This window comes from Conger conger, chromosome 4 (genome assembly GCF_963514075.1).
Source record: "Conger conger chromosome 4, fConCon1.1, whole genome shotgun sequence".
Lineage (NCBI taxonomy): Eukaryota > Metazoa > Chordata > Actinopteri > Anguilliformes > Congridae > Conger > Conger conger.
In genome coordinates, this window is record NC_083763.1 from 72,927,981 (window position 1) to 72,944,945 (window position 16,965).

Consider the following 16,965-nt stretch of genomic DNA (forward strand, 5'->3'; position numbering starts at 1 on the left):
GTCCTCAGGGCCTTGGGCCGGGCTCGGGCATGATTAACTAGCTCTGACCGATGCCGCGGTGTGTCTGGTCCGAGGAAACCTTTTCTTAAACTCTTCTTTTTCTCCTATTTGAATTCCAGTGATGGCAAGGTAGAGAAGTAGAGAGCTGTGAACGGGTGGTCGTGTGCTCTGAGAAATATACAGATTAGATTTTTGTTTTGTTTTTGTTTTGTAACTGTGTATCCCATTTTTATCCTTTTCTTCTTCCAATTCTTCAAAACACCCGATGGGAATTGCATGCCTGTCAACAATTTCGACCAATCGTTGGACTTTGATGCAAAGAGAATAATTTTGTGTTCGTACACGTGCGTGCCACACACACACACATACACATACACACACACAAACACACAAACTAATCATGATTCCTCTCTCATATCACTGTTAAGCAACCAAACATTAAGGTTACCCATCTTTTAACCTTAGCTTGTGCTCGTTTGTTTTAAATTAAGAACTTTGCATAATAAGTTTCTCGCTCCGTGCCCTTGTCCCTTACTCTTCTCATCTCCTGACTTCCCTGCTTTATGTATTTTTTTATTTCCACATTCCATTTTATGGTGTCCTTGTCACGTCTCCTGTCTCTGTCTCCGTTCTTTTCCCGGGTTCCCCGTTTCTATGTTTTCTCTGTGTTTGTTTTCTGTTCCATGTCTTCTCTTTCCCCCTGCTACATGTCTCCGCCCCCGCGCCCTTTATGTATTTCCTCTCGTAATGGTCTCACCTGCTTCTCATTGTCTAGTTCTTAGTGTAAAAAATATATTTCATGTATATAAGTCTGCCTATTTTGTTGTTCTGGGCTAGTTTGTCTTGTTCTTTGCTTTCATGTTTGTTCCAGGTGATTCTCGCCTCTGCCACCCTGTTCTTTTGCCCTGCCTGTTCTTTTGCCCTGCCTGTTCTTCTGCCCTCCTTTTTCTTTTACCCTCCTTGTTCTTTTGCCCTCCCTGTTCTTTTGCACTGCTTATTATTTTGCCCTGCCTGTTTTGTCACCTGCCTGCTCCTCCACCCTTCCCCCGGATCCGACCCTCATTCGCCTGTGACCTCCTTCTCTACCCCGGACCTTCTTCGCTGCCCTGTGCATATTCTCCAGCACCTTTCCACACCCACCTCCCGCCCTTCAGTCACCCTCTTTCTTGACCTCCTGGCTTTGACCTCCGCCTGTCCTCTGACGTCCGCCTGCCTGATCCACTGTTTGGATTCCGATTTTTGAGTCTGCGAGTAGTTCCTCTGTCCACGACCCTGACAAAAAGACGATCGAGGTGATAGTCTGTAACTTACCTCAAACTATATTTAGGTTTCACCTTCAGTATGTTACAGATTTTTACCAGACATACGCAATTCTTTTTTTTTTCTTCATAGTACCCACTTATAAAGCTTGACATACTAAAGAAATTCAGGTTAAGTTCCTGGCTCTTGCTCAAGGCTTCAACGTTAGTATCATACCTGGGAATTATACAACCCAGTACTCTACTACTCAGTTTCACTATACTGCTACCCTAGAATCTGACCCAGAAATAATCCAAACCTAATGTTGCTTCTTGCCTCCCTGCTCCCGACTGGGCGTAGTGAACTGACTTGTGGGATTGCCTCTGTGCTGAGGACAAAGCCAGGTCCTGAGAGCACTGAAAGCAGCCAGCAATAAAGCATACCATGGTAAAAAGCAGGATATTGACAAAAAAATGAAGTGTTTTATTTTCCACTGGGTGAATTCATGTGCCTGACATTTATGGATCACGGGGTGAATTAACTTCATAAATCAAAATAACTGCTTTTAAATGAACCCCCTGTGCAATACAGGACTAATATCGTGGACCGATGTTCCCATGTCACAGACACACACATACGCGCACACATACACGCACACCTGTGAAGTTCACAGTGGTCAATTTAACGGACAATTCAACATGGAGTCAAAGTTCACTGGGCTCACGCTGTTTACGGTCCCCATCCCCCCGTTGCCCTTAAGAGAGCAGTTCCACCTTTAACATCTGACATGTCCTCCTTCTGGATCCCTCCACAGGGCTGATGGTTCAAGGTTCAAAGACTTCAAAGACAACATACAAAAACTACAGTCCCCAGGCCCTGTTTTTAACAAGGCACAGGGCAGCCCAAAGTAGGAGCAGGCATCAGGCCGTGAATCTGGCAGTACTGATTTGACAAAACTACAGACCACAGGAGGGTCAGCTGAAGGATATTCCTGAAATCGTATTATCGCGCTGTTCACATATTTGTTCCAGGAAACTAAATTTGTCACAGAAAAAAAAGTCAGTTCTCTAAAAAGCTGAATGGAAAAGACAAGTTTTATTGTTAGTTAGCCCTATATTTATTTCATTGCTGGTTCCTCGATGTGTATCGCTGAGCCGGTCTCACCGTGCGTGTCCGAGACAACACACTGCCACAAGCCTACGGAGAGCAGGCTCAGACTCCTTATTAAAAGAGTACACCATACAGTGGTCCGGTGTGTGTGTGTGTGTGTGTGTGTGTGTGCCTGTGTGTGTGTGTGTGTGTGCCTGTGTGTGTGTGTGTGTTTGTCTGTGTGTGTGCGTGCCTGTGTGTGTGTGTGTGTGTGTGTGTGCCTGTGTGTGTGTCTGTGCCTGTGTGTGTGTGTGTGTGTGTGTGCGTGTGTGTGTGTCTGTCTGTGTGTGTCAGTGTGGTGTGTGTGTGTGATTGTGTGTGTGTGTGTTTGTGTGCCTGTGTGAGTGTGTTTGTGTGTGTTTGTGTGCCTGTGTGTGTGTGTGCATGTGTGTGTGAATGTGTGTGTGTGTGTGTCTGTGTGTGTCAGTGTGGTGTGTGTGTGTGCCTGCGTGTGTGTGTGTGTGCGTGTGTGTATGTGTGCGTGTGTGTGTGTGTGTGTGTGCCTGCGTGTGTGTGTGTGTGTGTGTGTGTGCATGTGTGTATGTGTGCATGTGTGTGTGTGTGTGTGTGTGTGTGTGTGTGTGTGGAGGGGGGTGTAATGAGAAAAGGAGAGAGCTGCTTCTACCACCGGGGGAGACGGGTGGCGGTCTGCGGGGAAATCTCCTCAGACACAGGGATTAGATCATTTGAAAATTCAAACCAGCCCCCGATCCGGCAGCTCATCCCATCCCCGGTGTTCACCCCCCCCCCCTCCCCCCCCCCCCCACACCACTGCACCACAGACCTTTAAAGGTAATAGACCCTTCCAGTCCATGGCGTTAATTTGCCCAGCTGTACCTCGCGCTCACCCAGGAGAGGGAATGAAAATGCCATGATGTGCCTGGGCTCAATATGCTAATTGGCCTTCGTCAGATATCCAACTTAATGGAGGCCCCAGTACTCAGGGGAGGAAAGAGTTTGGGTACCAGGAATCCCAGACGGCAGGTGGGGTGAGTGTGGGGGGGGGGGGGGGTTAGGGGGCTGAAAGTTTGACGGCAGGTATAGGGGGGTTGGGGGGTGAAACGGACAGTAATTTGTGGCAGAAGAGTGCGATGGTGATGAACTTGGAGGGAGAGAAGACGTTTTCTTTCAGGGAGGTTATCAATCAGAGTAAACAAGTATTATTCATTCGATGTGTTGACCAGGCATCAGTCAGAGAGTCGCCCGCCGTGGCCCTCTTGAGTCCGAGATTTGTTTGCAATGTCCGTCCGGCTCGGAGCTCCCTGATTTATGCCGCTTGTAACGTTTTTTTTTTTTCCCTCTCTTTTTACGTCCTCCTGAAGAATCTGATTTCTTCGAATGCCCTACCTTTGAAAATTAAGTATTTTGCCCCGGGGGTCTGACTTATGGGGGAGTCACACCCATAATTCAATATGGTGACCTTCAACAAGATAATGTCCATATCTCTCCTCTCCCCTGCAATCAATAATGAGATGAAGCCCTTGGAATTCTGGGATGGATGGTCAGAGTGAGGTTTTATATTTGGTGAGGGGAACACAAATGGCCCAATAAACCATCCCGGGCACAGATCATATCCCAGGATGCAGCACCGCGGCACAAATACACACGTGGGACTGATGGGCCATAATGTTGATGAATAAGTAATTTATAGCGCCGCAAAACAGACGTGCCCTATAACTGATCGTCCAGTGCAATGGCGAGTGGCGGCTGCATAAGCAGGGTTAGATTCAATCAGCGTTTCGTCTCGACTTCGGACTTAAAAGTACGAGCGTGCGACGCTGCTCTCCGCAGTCCGCCAGGACGACTCCGGTGCTGTCTGAACTTGCCAGACTGCGGGACAGAAATGAGATTAATCTAGGATTTAATTTTGATTCAAATTAAAGGACAACTGTTGTTTGAATCCCTGGCTTTATCCACTGCTGATACTTCGTGTTTGCGGTGGATTTTCTCATCGCTAATTAAAGCAGGAATTTCACACGTCACGTCATGCAGTATTTTCAGCTTTTGGGCCGTTTTCAAAGTCTGATTCTGAGATATTGCTAATTGTTTGCCCTTTTTTTTGTTCATGTATGGTCGTAACATAAGCCTGGTAGATAGACCTTTATTCATAAAGCACTCTTCCAAACTGAAGATACAAGGTGCTTTACAGAAACAAGCATAAGGTCAAGATAACAAGCGTGAAATCAAGATAAAATAAAACACACAAGATATACCATTTCAAGATCAATGTGAAAATACAAATAAAATGCTGTGAATATAGTAACAGAAGTGGTAATAACAATAATAATAATAATAATAATAATAATAATAATAGAATTAGACAATAGCCTAGGAGTGGCATATTTAACTAATTGGAGTCTTGACACAGCAGAAATAGGTGAAAAGCCAATTGCAATAATCAAATTGTGAAGAAATGAAAACGTGGATAATTTGTTCAGCGTCTTCCCTTGAGAGAAAGGATTTAATTTTGGAAGTTTGGAGTTGGAAAAAAACAGGCCTTCACTGTGCTTTTGACATGTTGATCAAACGTAAGTAGCTCCCAGGTTTTTTTTTTTGCGGAAGGTTTTACTTGGTGCAGCACGTGTTTGTGATCAATCACTGTGACATCATCGCTCCGGCAGTGAAGAGAACGCTCGGACAGTCGGCCCCTTGTTGGCATGGAGACAGGAGGGCAGCTCTTCGGACAGAGGGGAGCACTGTGTGGTGGACAAGACCCCTCGAGGTCGTCTCGTACGGCGGCACCACGACTTCCGCTGTTACCGCCAGGACAGTTTCGTCTCAGCCGCGGGTTTGTTTCATCGGTTCGGCTGCAGTGCAGTGCAGTTTTTTTTTGTTGTTTTTTTTGTTCACGTGGAATCACAAACAGCTTAATAAAGATGCCACACGCTGTCATTATCTTTTATGCACAGTGACACTACCCAGGGGAAATGTTTCTTGTTTACACGGTGTGCCAAATGCTCACAATATAGATGGTACCCAAGCGGAGTAATCATAAACAGGTAAACGCAACCATATGGCATTTTTATATTGTATTTTCTTTTATTTTTAGTAAATGACTCCCTACTGTACATATGAAAGATGTGTTATCTGAAAGGTGACTGCAGCAATCATTGATCAAAGATAAGAAAGAAACAAACAAAAAATACACTCCACACGGACTTACAACCACTACTACTACTTTTGTTTACCACCATTTTTTTACAGATACATTAACTGATATTGCAATTGCTCTGAAGCATTTATTTTGCAGCTATACTACTGTTATGTGCATTCTAGTTGACTATAACTGCTTTTAGACTCTAGCTACAATGGGTGGTGGTTACCGCTTGTTTATTATCTTCGTGTGCCTATGACTCTAATGCTTCTACTGAGACATGTACTGTATCATTTGTATTCAGAGTAATCGATCGCTGCAGTTGCAATAGCTTTGCTGTGATTTTTAGGGCTTTGTGATGAACAAACCAAAACCCCCTTTTGGAGAAGTATGCAGTTTCATAATCAGCCACATAATCGTAATATCATAACATAATCAGCCACAATAACATAATATTTCTGCCCTTTACCTGTGCGATCCACCCTTAAATGCATATGCATTGAGGAGAGAAGCGCACCTTGCGATGACTTGCCTAGATCACACGTACACTGCGGTTCCAGTCCCGTGCTCCAGTTTCGTACATAAGACGCATGTTTCCTGGGCAGAATGCGTCATATGTGAACATAATGGCAAAAGGCTTAGTACATCTGGCCGTGAGTTGGGCTGGTGAGGGTTGTGGGTGTTGTGTCGCGGGCTGGTGTGGGTTGTGGGTGTTGGGCTGGTTAGGGTTGTGGGTGTTGGGCTGGTGAGGGTTGTGGGTGTTGGGCTGGTGAGGGTTGTGGGTGTTGGGCTGGTGTGGGTTGTGGGTGTTGTGTCGCGGGCTGGTGTGGGTTGTGGGTGTTGGGCTGGTGAGGGTTGTGGGTGTTGGGCTGGTGAGGGTTGTGGGTGTTGGGTCGTGGGCTGGTGTGGGTTGTGGGTGTTGGGCTGGTGAGGGTTGTGGGTGTTGGGTCGTGGGCTGGTGTGGGTCGTGGGTGTTGGGCTGGTGAGGGTTGTGGGTGTTGGGCTAGTGAGGGTTGTGGGTGTTGGGCTGGTGAGGGTTGTGGGTGTTGGGCTGGTGAGGGTTGTGGGTGTTGGGCTGGTGAGGGTTGTGGGTGTTGGGCTGGTGAGGGTTGTGGGTGTTGGGTTGTGGGTGTTTGGTAGGAGCCGCAGCAGGAGGTCTCCCTCACGTTCCGAGCCTCTGACCTTCTGTGTCTCCTCTCTCCATCAATCCATCTCCCTCTCAAATCTGCACACAGGAGCCTGTTAAACCAACCAAACGGTGTCAAGGATTTCCCTCTGTCTCATTCCTCATTCCTGCAAGCACTAAGACACACACACACACACACACACATATACACACACTCAAAAATGCACAACCACACACATACACACACACACACTCAGAAATGCACAAACACACACACACTCACATGCATGCACACACTCAAAAACACAAACACACACACACACACACGCACATAAACCCCACCTCACCTCACCACACCTCAACTCTGTCAAGACACTGAAGTAAGTGTCTTCTGTGTGCTGGGGGAATAGTCTGGTTTTGTGAAAACTCCTCAGCTCCACAGCCGTGAGAAATGACACCGAAGGTAACATACACTAAAGTTATGCCCACTCGGATCCGATGGGAATCTTTCTCGGTGGCTGTGGTCACATATTTCAACATGAAATATTTTTTCAAATTCCTTCAAAGGGGACAGCGCTGGCAATAAAGCAGTTTGCACTGTACCATATCTCCCAGCAAAGCCCATAAGTTATTTCTAGCATCTCTCTCTCTCTCCCCGGTTCCCTCTCTTCCGTCTCTGTCTCAGTCTGTTTGGCAAATTGTCAGAGAAAATCTAAAAAACTCCAAACTGTAAAAACGCGGAGCACAGAAGCCGGGGCGATGTTTCCATCAACAGGGACAGCGCGCCTTGATGAAAGCTGGCATTTGAATGCTTGTAGAGATGAACGCGTGAAGGCCCTGGCGCAGGTTCGATGTCGACGCTGCTGTGAGCCCTCCCTGCTGGCATTATGTTTCTGCATTGTAATCTAGGGAAACACAAATGCATGTTTACCCTGTCAGCTGTCAGTAAAGCACTGTTCAATTTGCTCACCGTGATGCCACACTGGGCCGGGCTGTCTCCCCAGAGCTCCCGTATCAAATCGGCTCTTCAAATATTGTATTTTTCTTTGCGCCCCCCCCGCCCGTGACCATGAAGGTCAGTGCATTAATGTCGGACAAACATCTGCTCTCAGAGCTGTGAGAGCACAATGACATCAGGGTGTCCGAACCTGAGTGCGTGACTTCAGATTGATATTGGGATGTGTGGTCTGTGATATCAGAATGATATCTGAATGTGTGGTCTGTGATATCAGAATGATATCTGAACGTGTGGTCTGCGATATCAGAATGATATGTGAACGTGTGGTCTGTCATATCAGAATGATATCTGAATGTGTGGTATGTGATATCAGAATCCCATCTGAACGTGAGGTCTGTGATATCAGAATGATATCTGAACGTGTGGTCTGTGATATCAGAATGATATCTGAACGTGTGGTCTGTGATATCAGAATGATATCTGAATGTGTGGTTTGTGATATCAGAATGATATCTGAAGGTGAGGTCTGTGATATCAGAATCCCATCTGAACGTGAGGTCTGTGATATCAGAATGATATCTGAACGTGTGGTCGGTGATATCAGAATGATATCTGAATGTGTGGTCTGTGATATCAGAATGATATCTGAAGGTGAGGTCTGTGATATCAGAATGATATCTGAATGTGAGGTCTGTGATATCAGAATCCCATCTGAACGTGAGGTCTGTGATATCAGAATGATATCTGAACGTGTGGTCTGTGATATCAGAATGATATCTGAACATGTGGTCGGTGATATCAGAATGATATCTGAATGTGTGGTCTGTGATATCAGAATGATATCTGAAGGTGAGGTCTGTGATATCAGAATGATATCTGAATGTGAGGTCTGTGATATCAAAATGATATCTGAACGTGAGGTCTGTGATATCAGAATGATATCTGAACGTGTGGTCTGTGATATCAGAATCCCATCTGAACGTGTGGTCTGTGATATCAGAATAGTATCTGAATGTATCAGAATGATTAAGCACATACGATGGGAAGCAGTTTTTTTCCATTTAGAAATGGTGTAGTGGGGGGGATGGTTGTTGCAGATATCTTTACAGTGCCTTCTGCCCCCTGCTGAAAAAATGCCATCAAAACAGCCAGGTGGGCCAAAATGTCTGTGTGCCTGCATGATATTTCCAGGTTGAAATGTACTTTTGTGAGAGAGTGTACGAGCAACATGATCGTCTCTAAAATGTTTGCAGCCTGCTGCTATTTCTGCCCCTTTCTAGTCGATCAGTTGAGCTGGGATGTTTCTGTACGGGAGGATTATACTTCTTATGAAGCTCATGCAGACAGACCACAATTACCTGGGGACACCCTGTCGACAGAAGCCCTACACCCTTATTCTATGTGTTATTCTACGGCCAATTACATATCATCTCTCTTGATCACATGACCGCGTGAGCCAATGGCAGCCGGTTCTGATTGTAATTCTGATTTAGATTCAGCCGGAGCCTTCTCCCCTGTGACGTTTCCTCGCAACGCTATGCTGAGCCAGGCGGTAATTCCTCAATTCCGAATGATCATTCAGTCCACTAACTAGTCTAACTTCAAATGATGCAAACCGCATCTTAACTAAACGTTTGCTTGCTCCCAGCGGGGCGAAACATATCTGTGTTCATTTCAGGTTTCATACGCGCGTTAAATTAGATCACTTAGAAGGCATGCGATGCGGCGACTCCATTTTGTTTTGGTGCGCCCGGGTCCCCAGACTGCCTCCACGATCCACGCTTTCTCCCCTCCGGGACCGTAACTGCAGAAAACTCGGAGAAGTCATGTCTTCAGAAAAGGCTTCACATCGCGGATAATTGCCGAGCCCGGCCCTGCCTCTCGCCCTTGAAGCGAGCGTTGGGGTCAGCGGTGCACCCAGTGCGGACAGGCTGTCGAGCAGGTGTCGTCCTTATTAGCAAGCCATCCCTCTTCGCAGGCAGGTGAGGGCGGCAGATTTCCACCAACCGGCAAAGATCGCCCTGGCCTCGGGGAGGAGGAAGGCCACCATCTTGTGTTTTTCGGAGGCCGTCGAACCGACAGCCGAGGGCGGGCGGTGCGATCGATGGCGGATCAAAGGACAGGAAGTGATGCGCACGTTTCTGCCTGTTGTGCGGTCGGGGGTCAGAGGTCAAGTGTCAGGCTGGCCCCGGTCTCATCCCGTCTCATTTCGCTCCCCGCGGTCCCCGTGTTTTACCGCGACCTTCTGTGTAGGCGGCGTGGCTCTCAGGGCAGGGAAGTTTTCCGTCACAAGGTCAGCCACCGACAAGCAGTCGCTGCAGGAGGGAAACAGAGAAGGGACTAACTAGGTCTTTTCCGGATTTAGGGTCGTCCGGCGATTAATCTTTATCGAGTTAAAGAGTCCCTTTCCCCCAAGCTGCTGTCTAATGGCCCATGTCCTCTGTTTGATTATTTTGGGTTTCTGTTCCTTTCTTTAATTAATATGCGGCGCGTGAGCGGGGAGCCGGCAGGGGAACAGATTGGCGGCGCTGGCGGAGGAGGAGGAGGAGGAGGAGGAGGAGGAGGAGGAGGAGACGGGGGCGAGGAGAGGAGGGAGCTCGCCGCCGCCGAAACCAGATGTCGCGTGACAGGACTTCCCGCGCCGCGGCCGAACTGTCGCGGAATACCAAAACAAAAACACGCGCCGCCTCCTCGCCCCGCCGCGTGCCTGCTGCGGGAACCGTGAAGCGGAGGACAAACGCCCGCGCCCTCGCCCACGCCCGCGCCCTCACCCACGCCCTCACCCTCACCCACGCCTGCGCCCTCACCCACGCCCGCCGCCCTCACCCACGCCCTCACCCACGCCCGCGCCCTCACCCACACCCGCACCCACGCCCGCACCCACGCCCGCGCCCAGACACAGGTGGGAATGATGCACCATATTCTGACACAGTCAACCACTCTCGCGCAGTCGCGCGTGACCCCCCCCCCCCCCCACCCCCCCTCTCTTATTTAACCAGTACAGTCGCGCAATATGTTTGTGTGTGCCTGCGTGCGCGTATACACAAACGCGGATATTTAAACGCCGCGGTGTTTTGCGTTCCGTAATTAATTTACCTGAAAACCCAAAATTAAACTGTGATTAAACAGAGCTCTGGCACTCCAGTTTCTTTTATTTGAAGGGCAGAGCCGATGTGTTTGCGAAGCGGCACGTCCAATCGCCAAAGACCAGGCTCCCTCTGCAGACCCTGGAAATGAACCTCAAATAGAGTTAATTAAACAGAGCTCGCCCTTCCCACAGAGAGGACGTTACCGTTTGGCCAAATTAAATTCTGACCTCGCCCACAAAAAAGTAGACCACTGGAGTGGAGAGGGGAATTAAAGAACATGCTTTCAATATCCAACCCAACTGAGTAATTCCCTGAACGACCAATCAATAATGCATATTGATCCTTTGAAAGGCTCCCAAGGTGGCCAATAAGCAAGCTTAGCCTCTGCGAGCTAGCATTCGCCTGGTCTAACGGAAGCATATTTAGTACAGCGCACCTATCGCTAGTGTACTGCAAATCCTGATAAACGCTCAAATTTCATTAATGTTTGTCAACATAAGCGGTCAATTTCCGTGTGGCTAATGCATTTTAGAGAGGGCTCAACATTGATCTAAAGCTTTTGTGCATTTTGCTAGGATGTGAATCAGTAGCAATTGACAACTCTCAGGAGTGCCACTAAATCTTGTAGTTTGTTATGTGTTTATAAAATTACATTTTTGATACATTTATTATATTCATTTGTTCCAGAGAGTCATTGCTTTATGTGCACAATCCATCCCATTCTGAAAGTATGTGGGTGTGTATGTGTGTATGTGTGAGAGAGGAGTGTGTGTGTATGAGTGTATGTGTGAGAGAGGAGTGTGTGTGTGTGTGTGTGTGTGTGTGTGTGAGAGAGGAGTGTGTGTGTGTGTGTATGTGTGAAAGAGGAGTGTGTGTGTGTGTGTGTTTGTGTGAGAGAGGAGTGTGCGTGTGTGTGTGTGTATGTGTGAGAGAGAGGAGTGTGTTTGTGTGTGTGTGTGTGAGAGAGAGAGAGATGAGTGTGTGTGTGAGTGTGTATGTGCATGCATGTGTGAGATAGGAGTGTGTGTGTGTATGTGTGAGAGAGGAGTGTGTGTGTGTGTGTGTGTGAGAGAGAGAGAGGAGTGTGCGTGTGTGTATGTGCATGCATGTATGAGATAGGAGTGTGTGTGTGTGTGTGTGTGTGTGTGTATGTGCGAGCATGTGAGAGTGAGGAGTATGTGTTTGTGTGTGCGAGTAGGTATAGTACAGTAAAAATGGCTCAAAGTTGGCACATCATTTGCATTATGGAGCTACAGGTTTGAGGCCTTTGCGTGTTTGAGAGATTTGGCAGTGCTGCATCTAATTTAATCTGAATTGTGCTCTATTTCCACATTTGCGAGCGAGCCAGTACTGAGAAGTACCGCTGACTTCAAATTTAATTCTGACTTCAGTTGATGGTGAAAAAAAATAAAAAAATGCAGCCATACAGCCATTTTATGCCTTTTACTATTTTAACTCTCTCTCTCTCTCTCTCTGTCTGTCTCTGTCTCTCTCTCTCTCTCTCTCTCTCTCTCTCTCTCTCTCTCTCTGTCTCTCTCTATCTCTCTCTCTCCATCTGTCTCTCTCTTTCCATCTCTCTCTCTCTCTCTCTCTCTCTCTCGCTCACACACACTCTCACACACACACACACACACACACACTTAGCATTTCAATGATTCTTACTTCTTACTTGCCGTTAAATTAGAAACATAGTCATTTCATTATACAAACAATAAAACTATGTAACATAAGTCATTGCTTGATTCTTGTGAGTCACTCCCTGGCCTGGAAATCAAATGCAATTTCCCCCTGGCCATAACAGGGAGATGTGTATTGATCCTGTGGGAGATACAGTACGTGCGCTTCTTGCAACAAAAAGAAGAGAAAATAAATTGTATATATATATATATATATATATATACATGCACACACACACACACACACTCACACACACACACACACACACACACACTCACTGAGCACTTTATTAGGTACATTTTTACTTTATTAGACCTACAGGTTCATATCAACCATCAGAATGGGCGAAAAATGTGATCTAAGTGACCTTGACTGTGGAATGATTGTTGGTGGCAGACAGGGTGCTTTGAGTATCTTAGAAACTGCTCATCTCCTGGGATTGTCACGCACACTAGTCTCTACAGTTTGCAAAGAATAGTGACAAAAAAAAAATCCAGTGAGCAGCAGTTTTGCAGACAGAAATGCCTTCATGAGGAGAATGGCCAGACTGGTCAAAGCCTGGGTCCTAATGTAGTGTGGACTGGTCTCTAAAATGAAACAAAACAAAATAAGTTCAATGACATTACCGATGGCACAAAGCCAAAAGTGCACTGTTAAAATGAGTAGCAGTAACAAAGACCTTCGTATACACCGAAGGCCAAAGGCTGTAAATCCGTGATCTCGTGGATGCCCGCGACTCCAGCCTTTAACGACGCGCTGTAGCCTCGTGGAGTTCAGCTCCTGGGTCTCACAGCCAGACCTGGAGGGCCGCGGTGTCTGCCGCCTTTCAGCGTGTTTCAGGATCATCGATTCGTCCAAGCAGTCGATTGGTTCAGTAATCCATACACCTTTGTTCTCAAGGCATTAATTGGCCGCGGACTGAGAGGAAATCTCCGATACCCGCGGGCACAGCAGTCCCCTGAGGATACGACGCAGCCCAGGTGTCGTGCCGTATGGCTTGAGTCAGAGCGTGCTTTCGCTCACCAAGAACAAATACAGGCAAAGAAAACCATACACCCAAAGCAAAAAAGGGTAGTTATACAAAAATGCACTTTTAAAACACATTTTATTAGAATTTAAAAGGAAAGGGTTAGATAATTATATATTGCTGTCAGTACACATGGGATTTTAAAACAATTAAAAATATCGAAAACATTTGTCATTTTGAAACCAGGGATGTGCCTCATGTAACATCCATTATACTCACAGACTGAGGACCATAAATATTCATAAAGACCTGATTTATGAATAATATATCATATTTTAAGACAACTCATCAAGCCCCCCCCACCTTCCTTATGGTTGATCCATTACGGAGTGTTCCCTTGGCCAAACATGTTCTCCGAACCACTGGAAGCCAGAATGTTTTTCTGCAAAAGCACTTTACCAATTAATCATGCAATCAAATCTGAGCTATGCTTCTCGCAGTGGGGATATTTATTAAGCTGTCACGTAACTCCGCCATTAAAACACTCTGATGTCTTTATAAACCTTTCATACGCATCTTTGCAAGAACGCTGGTCAGAGGTTTAAGGCAAATCAATTAGAATGATGTCATATTTTTAAGTTACATTAGGTTCACAGAGAGTGGAATAGCTTGCCAGGACATGTAGGGGAGGCAGGAACTCTGGGGGTGTTCAGGACCTGCCTTAATACGGCACTAGATGCTCTTTAGCTTTTAGGCAAACTAAGCAGTAGGTGTGCTTCAGTGGTGGGAAACGGGTGAGCATTGCTGGGCTGAATGGCCTGTTCACATCATTATGTTACGTTATGTTATATAGGAATGTTACTCCATCGTTTATGATGCCCTGTGCTAATTATGTGCAGTTCAGAGGCAATAAGTATAATCATGGCATATCAAGCTTACACAGTATCATTGGGGTAACAGAAAAATATGTGTTAAAAAATGGTCAAAATAAATTAATCGATAGTATAACACATGATGACACACTTCTTTACTTTTTTAATATTTTTTTAATCCAATGTTAATAACATACATGCAAACAATTCAAATGCATTAAATGATCCTTAAAACAGAGAACCTACGAGTGGGCGCGGGGACCTGTTCAACACAATAAGTGATCGCTGAGAGAAATAATCATTTTGGAGCAAACAGCATTGTCTTCAAAGTCATTGCACACCGGAGCGTCTGTCCACAGTCCATTTATCTCAACATATTATCTGCATCAAGGAGCATCATGGGACCTTCCTTTCTGCATTTTCAATTTGGATTTGTACCTTCCATTATTTCCACTGTGAATAACATCAACTCTGTGAAAATTTCAATTCTACTCCAAGTAATCAGGGAACTATATGTAATCTGCTTTGCACAATATGATTTGCTGCCTGTGCATGTTCAACCCAAATGTGTGTTTCCTCACATAGTAATTACCTTATGTGGTGGGTAAAAGAGATTTAATGGAAGTCTGCATGCATTTTCATAATTTAAAAGTTGCATTCCAGACATCTTTTGAAGTCATTCATTACTTTTACACATTCCTATTATCCAACTAGTGGTGCAGACATAATAGTGTACTCTGTGTGGGTGAAGGGGTCTGTGTATCACAGTTTAATCAATGTACCGATGATTATTATTTGAATCGTCTTTGACATTTCTTCTTTGAGCGCTTGGATCTTTTTATTTTTTCACTTTGATATTTTGAGTGTGTGTTCTTTAGTAATTCATTGTACTGGGTTGAGTACAACAGACCTTTTTGATAATTATGAGCTTATCCTGTTTCATGTATTTATAGTTTAATCAGACTCAAATCTGTGCGTTCCAATATCATCAGATGCCATTACAGTCAGCTAAAGATCTGTAATGTCTGTTTGCTTTTAATCCTGTGTTTCGACATCAGAGCTAATTTCCTTTCTCTGTACACAGAGTATAATCACACTATTATTAGTGCCATACCTACATTTGTCTGTCTGTCATTTGAATGGTTAGATATTTCATCAAAACATTACTTTTAAATAGATAAAGGGAGTCAGTTAGAAAGAGACAGAGAGAGAGAGAGAGAGAAGAGACAGAGAGAGAGAGAGGGAAAGAGCTAGCTAGCTAGCTTTTCGTTAGATGAAATCAACATGCTTTCACAATTATGTGACCTTTGGATCATGTGCAATATGGTGACAGAAAACACAAAAATACCAACAATACATGCATTTCAATGTGCCTCTGCTCCGGCACTGCAGACGGCTATGAGGTGCGTCTGCTTAGTGAATTCCAAGGCCACATCTTTGTATTTATAGCTGTCATTATGTCCTTGATTTACACTAAGAGCTTTGGATCCTCTCATTTAATGCAGTGGGTATTTCGCACATGGATGTGCATGAATTTTAAGTGCACCAGAGTGTTTCTGGTAATTAATGGGCACACTGCAGTAAGTCAGGACCTTGTGGGATGGGATTGATTGCCTTATTTCTACTGGTGTCAGTAATCAGGAGGATGTGCTTGGCTTTAGGGATGCGCTGCTAGGGGCAACCAGGCCATCGCCCTGACAACCGCATCACCTTGAATGTGTGCAAATCTCTGAGCTGGAAATCTATACACCTGAACGCACCTCTGCTCCCGTATGGATGTGCTGTGATAGCAGTGGTTTTTCAGACCGGAGAATCTACTGAGGTTTAAAAGAGAGGCCTGTGGTGACCAGTGTCCTCATTCTCCTTCAGATTTGGAATTAAAATATGCCAAAATGTCAAATTGAAATCGGCATTGGAAACTTTTTGATCCTATTGCATGAGATTCCATTAATTTAGTGCTTTTATCCAGAGTGCCTTACAATTTATCAAATGCTTTCATATTTCTATCATGGTTTCAATCAAACTTTTTTATTACTTTTGATGTGAAAAATGTATTTTTTCAGCCCTTAGACCAGAGATGTCGGACCGTAGTGTCAGCTGGTTTTCAGTGGATGTCAGCATTCGAGTAAGTTAAATATTTTTCTTTATGTTGCTGATAATTAGAAAGAAAACTTCCAAAACAAAATTCTTCTTCCTTATGTCTGTATGTTTTGATTAGTACGATGTTCTTTTGGGATTTAAATATCTGTGAGTGAGGGAAAGAGAGAAGGAGATTATTTAGGGAGAGAGAGAGAGAGAGAGAGAGAGAGAGAGAGAGAGAGAGAGAGAGATACAGACAGAGAGAGACAGAGAGGTGAGAGTGGGAGAGAGGTGAGAGAGGCAGAGAGAGAGACAGATAAGTGAGAGAGACAGAGAGAGAGAGACAGAGAGGTGAGAGAGGGAGAGAGAGAGATACATAGAGAGACAGAGAGAGAGGCAGAGAGTGAAAGAGAGAGAGACAGAGATAAACGGAGAGAGAGGCAGAGAGAGAGAGAGACAGAGAGAGAGGCAGAGAGAGAGACAGAGAGAGACAGAGAGAGAGAGAGAGAGAGAGAGAGAGAGTTGTACACGGTACAGTATCAGTTTGGCACACTGTTAAGATGTCCACAGAGGCAGCTTGGCCGTGTGATTTATCATGTTATGAACGCTGACATCAAGTGGTCTGTGTGCTTTTGTTTCTGCTTCAAGTAATGGAGCACCACGCTGCCTTCCTTGGTCAGATCTATTGCGTGGCCGCAAGCAAGAGTTTACTATA